At 46.6% G+C, this 7095-nt stretch overlaps 1 pseudogene; it reads right to left on the reverse strand.

Annotated features, from left to right (window-relative positions):
* Positions 1-2049: 2049 nt before the first annotated feature.
* Positions 2050-2157, reverse strand: LOC129712481 (U2 spliceosomal RNA; annotated as a pseudogene).
* Between the last annotated feature and the right edge of the window lie 4938 nt (positions 2158-7095).

A 7095-nucleotide genomic window follows, 5' to 3' on the forward strand; every position in this document is an offset into this window, starting at 1 on the left:
TCCGAACGGGGGAAAACATCACCCTATGGCTTATTTACATAACAATGCCAAGCTGGTTTACGAATTTTAGTACATAATAATGGGGCTAATGATTGCCCCTTTTGTAAGCTCTATATTGCCAAAGTTCCTCTATTGAGTCAATGCCTGCCATATAGAAACCCACAACTGACACCAAGTCTATATCAATAATAAGAGCATCCATCTTAAAATGAATATCTAAAACAAATGTGTTTAGGGTTAAAATCAATGATAATCCTGCAACCCTACTCTATCTTATATTTAATAAATATGTTCAATCCCATCTTTTGTGTACAATTCTTGTAGCACCATGTGGGTTTTAGATTGTTTGGTTTATGTAAGGACAAAATGCCCTTCTGGTGTATGATGTACTGTGGTTATTGGGATGAGAAAAACCCTATCAGATAACCCTGAATACTGCTGAGATTATATGAATCTGTAGTGATTATATACCATACATAACTGTAGTGTTGCAACCTCCCCTACCCTCGTAGGTCCCTATTTTAACAGAAGAAAACCCCACCCACCTACCTCCATGGTTACCGGTGGTTTTGTTATTTCCTTGGTTTTTTGAAAATAAGGTTCTGGTTTAATATTTCTTGTTCGGGGTTGTGTGGGAGGTTGAGGCTTCCGCATCTTCCAGGGTGGCCGCCCTGGCCATACCCTAAAACGGATCCTGCAGGTTATATTGATTTCTGACACTGCTACTGGTATGAGCCACATTTTTTATGGCCTTGCCTGTGGCTGGTATCATGCTCCAAAATAGGCCCTTGCGCTGGCCTTGATGAGCCCCAGTGTCTTGGCTTAGTCCACACACGGTTCTTTATTTGCAAATGGTAGCATTTTTGGGGTCCTAGTGCTGGCTGAATGGCCGCCTTCCACGTGTAGTTCAGGTTATATTGCATATTATTAAACAGATCTAGTGCGTCTTGATGGTCTTAGGTTACCTACGTTTAGTCCAGGGTGCTGGTGTGTGCTATGATGCCTTCCGTCAATCCCTTGAAGGTTCTCTGGATCTTGAGGTCCTGGTTCCTGATGTTCGTCCATATGCTGCCAAATGCATTGGTTTACACTGGGCACCTGTAATGCCTCACCGTTGCCAGGTGGCAGATGTCTGGCCAGTGTTTGTAAATTTTTCTTGTTGGCGTTTGTGGCCAGACATATAGTAATACTATTGCCATCCTGGATCCAAGTCTACCCATGTTTGACTTGGCTAAAGTAATCGGCCACCATGTCCAGCAGAGTCCCTGCTGTGTTAGGATCATGGGACGCTGTATTACCAGGCTCTGGCCCATCAGGGTCCTGCCTACTCTTTTTTTATAGAGTTAGAGATCTCTAGGGTCCCGCACGGGGTACCCATGTGGGGCTTAACTGCTGCCCACTTGTCTTTTGTTCTGCGGACCCCTCTTGCAGGTCAGCCCAGAACTGACCCACAGTGCTCCCCTCTGATGGGGTAGAAGCACTGTGCAGCCCTCAAAGAGGTACTGCTGTGGTTTTATCACGTTGGAGCAAGGCTCCATACACCGCTTCTTCCCGCTCCAGCGCTCTCGGGCGCTGGTTGCCGGCGGTTTTATGCAAAGTCGGACCCTTCTGAGTCCGCTACCTTGTTTGATTTGTGTCTAGCCTACCGCTCGGTCACATGGATCTGGCCGGTGCGGGGCCGACATCGGGCACAGCTGATCCCACTACGGTTGATCCAAGTGCCGCTGGCTGCTGCTGGCTGCCCGCTGTTCCATGGTCCTCCTTCTCCAGTTTTGTCCTTCCTTCCGTGAAGTGGATATGGCCGGTGTGGAGGATAACTGGCACAGCTGCTTCCATCTATTCCTTTAACCTGACTTCAACGCTCTCAGCACTCCTGGCTGCTCCTTTATCTTAGACCCCTGGGACCCACCCCCGTACTGACGGTACTGGTCCCTTATGGTCGTTGCAGCCGGTCAACCCCACTCTAATGCCCTCAATTCTGGGCACTCCTACTTATATGGTCCTTAGATAAGGGACATATAAGACATTAAAACTGATGATAACAGCTACTATAGTTTTTATATAATATATATAGTCCCTAGATAAGGGGTGTATAAGATATTAAACTGATAAGAACAGATACTACACTTGATCTTAGCCAAAAAGCCGAGAAGCGATTATTGTAACTAAAACCCCGCTGGGACCGATCCTGGTACTCACATACTGGTCCCTTGTAGTAGATTGCAGCCAGTCAACTGCAAAGTCCTTTGCTGCCGAGAAATGAACTTTCTCACCATGCTGGAGCGAAGTTGGGCACAGGTGTTTTTCCCCCTCCGGGAATCGATGTGCCCATGCTGCTCCTGCCGTTGCCAGCTCCTCACGAAGTGCCAGCTGCCACTGCTGCTGTCTGTGCTCCTGCCGCTGTCTGTGCTCCTGCAGCTGCCGGCTGCCACTGCTGCTGCCGCTGCCGCTGCTGCTGCTACTGCTGCTGCTGCCGCTCCTCCGCGGTTCTCCCGCCGGCCTTCTGCACCTTACATGGACCTGGTCCATGTCTGCACCTAGAAAGGTAAGTTGAAGGAAACGCAGGGTCTCTTACCTGCTGTTCCCGACTTTCCTTCTCCCGTCGGTGACCGTCGTTCCCTGTGTCGGGTTCGAGCCGCTTGGACCGACCCCGGTGTTCACGGGCCTGGTCCTTCGTGGCAGTTCCGCAGCCGGTAACCCCGGCTGTTCCTATAGATCCCCTGGACCCTGGTGCTTACCTTGTGAAGAAGGTTTTCAGCCCGAACGTCCCGTTCCGACTCCATAAGTGCCGCTGCACTCGCTGAGCGTTTCGAGCCCCGGTACCGCTGTTCCGAGCTGTCTGTCCCGCAGCCTCTGTGCTGGCTGCTACCGACTGCTCCCAAGCCAGTCTCGTTTGAGACTGGCATAGGGACCTTTTTTACTTTGCTTCCCGCCCGGCCGAGAGGTGAATTTTGCCGGTGCGGGAGCAAAGTCGGGCTCAGGTTGTTCCCCTCCAGGGAAACTCGTGCTGTTGCTGCTGCTGGCTGCTCGCCCTCCACGGGTCTCCCCGCAAGCTTTCCGCAGCCTCCTAAAAGTAAGTAGTAAAAAGGAACGCAGAGTCTCTTACCTGCTGTTCCCGACTTTCAAATCTCCCGCTTGGGGAACGCCGTTCCCCCCTGTGTGACTCGTTGCAATGCGTGTAGCGATATGACACGCATGCGTGGAAGCGGGGTTCTTCACGAAGTCACTCACGTGACTCCGAAGTAAAATAGAATATTTTTAAATAATGTGAGATTATCAAATGTTGGTGATCAGAAAAATCAATGTTGGTGATCAGAAAAAAGTTGAGATGTAGGTTAGGCAATAAAATGCCGGCTTTATTGGTACAGGGATGGAGTACAAAGTTGGTGAAGAATTGCAGCAACTTGAGAGGATATTGAGGAAGTTCCACCTGCAGTATGTTATTGAGTGATGATCCCTTGAGGAAAGGTGTACTTGCTTTCGAAGTGTTTCAGCAAACATTGATTCCTAAAATGAGGACCTGTAGACCCATATCCTGAGTCAATATCTTCTAATTCTACACTCTCTCACCATCTGAAGAAATGTCCCAACCCGAAATGTAATCTTTCACTTCCTACCACAGATGCTGCCTGATTCACTACTCCAACACTTAATGTTTCGCTCAAGATACCAGCGTCTGCTGTTCCCACCATCTGCCCTGTCCATGGCATCCTCGTTCATTTTTTTTGTAAAATGTACAGGCCTCTTCTGTTCACTTTTCATCATAAGGGATTGAGGCCATAGTTCATATCAGCGTTGATCTCTTTGAATGAAAGAGTTGTCTCGATGAGGCTGCCAGCCTCCTCTTCTCCTATTTCACATGGTCTTATGTTCCATTCTGTTTATCTCCACAAAACTTTCACAGTTCATTCTTCACATGCCATCCATCCCAAGTGTCCAGCGTCTGAATAAAGAACAGTACACATGTCTGACACAAAGCCAGAAACTTACAAGTGCCTGCCAATTTTCTATTTTTTTGCAGCAACAGAAACTAAACAGGCTTTTAGGTTTGCAAAGATTTTTAATGGGTAGCTCGGTTTTAGTCAAAGAATTGTGCCTGACCTGGTGAGACATTCCTTCATTAAGGAACATCAACTCAAGGTGAGCAAACTGTCACAGGAGATAAGAAATACATTTTATGAGCAAAAACCATAAGAGATGAATATTATAGGGAATTGGGATATTTTTTAATTATTGGAGCATTATGAGCTGATGTGAAACGTGCTGCCAAGCCCAGTATTACCCGGTAGTTGTTAAATGTTCAAATTTTCCATTCCCAGGGTAAGCCTTGTTCCTGGTTAGGAACAAAACGCTGGAGTAATTCAGCGGGTCAGGCAGCATCTCTGGAGAAAAGGAATCGGAGACGTTTCAGGTCAAGACCCTTCTTCAGACTGAGAGGGAAATTAGAGATATGTTGTTCATAATACACTGACCACCTTCAAATTCCTCATGGGTTTCCTGTCGTGAGAATCTCTGTTCCAGGGTTTTTGTTAATTCAGAGATTAATTGATGTTAAGACTGCCGAGGGGCAATTATTTTCCACAGCATAATTGGATATTTGATTGTAACCAAATTCAGAAATGTTGAACTGGTAGACGACTGATACCAAGCATCAAAGCATATTTTTCTCATCAAGCTGCAATTTTTAAATGTTGAAAAAAATGTTTGGCTGGGATATGGATTGCTAAACTTTGAACATGTTGCATTTAACTGTTTAGAGACAGCGCAGGATCTGAGATCCAGATTAGGCAAGTAGCTAGAAAATTTTGTGAGATATCTGATTGGCAAAATCCTTGCGTATTTGTCATTGAATAATTCTGACGACATAACATGTGGAGATAACAATTAGGAGCCTTCTCTGCCATTCATCAAGATCAGGATGATCCACTCAGCTGTTTAAAAATGAACCCTTCAGTTTTTAGTTCTATAATGCAGTTCCAATATCACCAGTCAAAGCTGACAATTAAGGGCCTGTCCCACTTAGGCGACTTCTTTGGCGAGTTTAGGAGACTGTCATAGTCTTGTTGAATCACCGAAAAGTGAATGTATCAAACACATCCTACGATAATTGGCGACCCAATAGCGAGGACTGAAGATGACCACCTTCGACTTACAGATGACTACACCCACGATCACATAACAACGTCTGATCCACTGAAAGAAAAATTGCGCAATCACCGCGCACTGGAATGTCAGCGCATCACGTGCTGCTGTTTACATACCATTCTTTTCGCAACGAGCCATTGAAAATGACCGGTCAGCAAAGGCGATTAACTAAGACTACCTACGCCCATCATGACTACCTACGATTACCTACGATATCATGGCGACCCCACCACGACTAGACCTACGACTACAAAAGTATCGATTTTCTCCATGGCGACCAATTTTTGGTTGCGGAAAAATTTGTTGAAACATGTTGAAAATTATTCGGCCACCATACTGACGCCGCGACTAGTTCCCAAAATGCGGGAACTCCTCACGACCATGAAGGAGTCCCCAAAACTCACCAAAGAAGTCGCCTAAGTGGGACAGGCCTTTTATTTCTCTCTCCACCGTTGCTGCCTACCCTGTTGAGTATTTCCAGCTTTGTTTCAGATTTCCAGTATCTGCAGTCCCTTCTCCGGCTTTCACAGACCGATATTTCCACTCTTAGGGTGGAAGTAAATCTTTCTCACCCACTTTCTCCAGTTCAAGGTGTGGAGTACGCACTGTGGGATCATCCTTATTGGGATTAAGTAGGCTTTTGTTTTATCCATGTCCAAACATAATACAAGCCGAGTTTCTCACAGTACCAGTCCATTACCTGTAACCCGAGCTTGTCAATTACTCTTTCAGGGTCTTAACTAGTTTTCTGTGTGAGGGCTTTCATTTATTGCTAAAGTAAACTTTATTTTCAAAACAGCAGCCAGAACCAGAGACTCTCCAGGGAACTGAACATGAGGGCAGAACCTTCCCCAGTTCCCACTTACTGGTAGCAATGCAACACTTGGTCTTGTTTACTTAATGTTTAGTCCGTTATATAAAGCCAGGCTGGTCACAGCTTACATGAACCACTCACCAAGAAAGCTCAGGCTAACCCCCCCCCCCCCCCCCCCCCCCCCCCCCCCCCCCCCCCCCCCCCCCCCAAGACACCCCTCCCCCTATCCTCTGGCAACTGTAACAATCAAATATAAGTTACAGTAGCTACGATTCAGCTGTCATCATTGTGCTTACACAAACAGAGGGAACATGGGCCTTCCATGCAGACCACAAGGGCCCTGGTGTGGATTGAGAAGACCATGCAGGGAATTGATGGTTGATGGTAAAAATTCAGAGCGGGGTTGGAGAGGCGTAAAGCTCCAAGAATTTGCAATTGCTTTTTTTTTTCAATTATTTTCAAAGCAATACTGGGAAAAGATCAAAGACAAGAAGTGTCAGCCACTCTCAGTGGCAAACACTCTCCTCCTTGTCTGAAGAAGGGTCTCCACCCCGAAACGTCACCCATTCCTTCTCTCCAGAGATGCTTCCTGGCCCCCTGAGTTACTCCAGCGCTTTGTGTCTATCTTTGGTTTAAACCAGCACCTGCAGTCCCTTCCTACAAATCTCCCACCTGTTAGAAGATCATTGGTTCAAATTCCAATCCCTAAGTTTTGAGCACCAGAATTTAGGCAAACACTTCAGTCTGCAGAGGCCACTCTGGAAACTGAACCTTAGAGCAGAAAACATAGAACAGTATCGCATAGCAACAGGCCGAGAACTAAGGGGGCGAAATGTGTAGGAAGGAACTGCAGATGTTTGTTTAAACCGAAGATAGACACAAAAAGCTGGAGTAATCCATTCCTTCTTTCCAGAGATGTTGCCTGTCCCGCTGAGTTACTCCAGCTTTTTCTATTACAAAAGTAACCATGCCTTCAAAGTATGTCAGTGGTTGCAAAGTATTTGGATCCTTTTTAAGGTGCTCAGCCTCAGAATGAAAGGATGCACCTTCAGAATGGAGATGAGGAGGAATTTCTTCAGCCAGATGGTGGCAAATCTGTGGAATTCATTACCACGGCTGGCTGTGAAGGCTAAGTC

This window comes from Leucoraja erinacea, chromosome 32, assembly GCF_028641065.1.
Source record: "Leucoraja erinacea ecotype New England chromosome 32, Leri_hhj_1, whole genome shotgun sequence".
NCBI classification, from domain to species: domain Eukaryota; kingdom Metazoa; phylum Chordata; class Chondrichthyes; order Rajiformes; family Rajidae; genus Leucoraja; species Leucoraja erinaceus.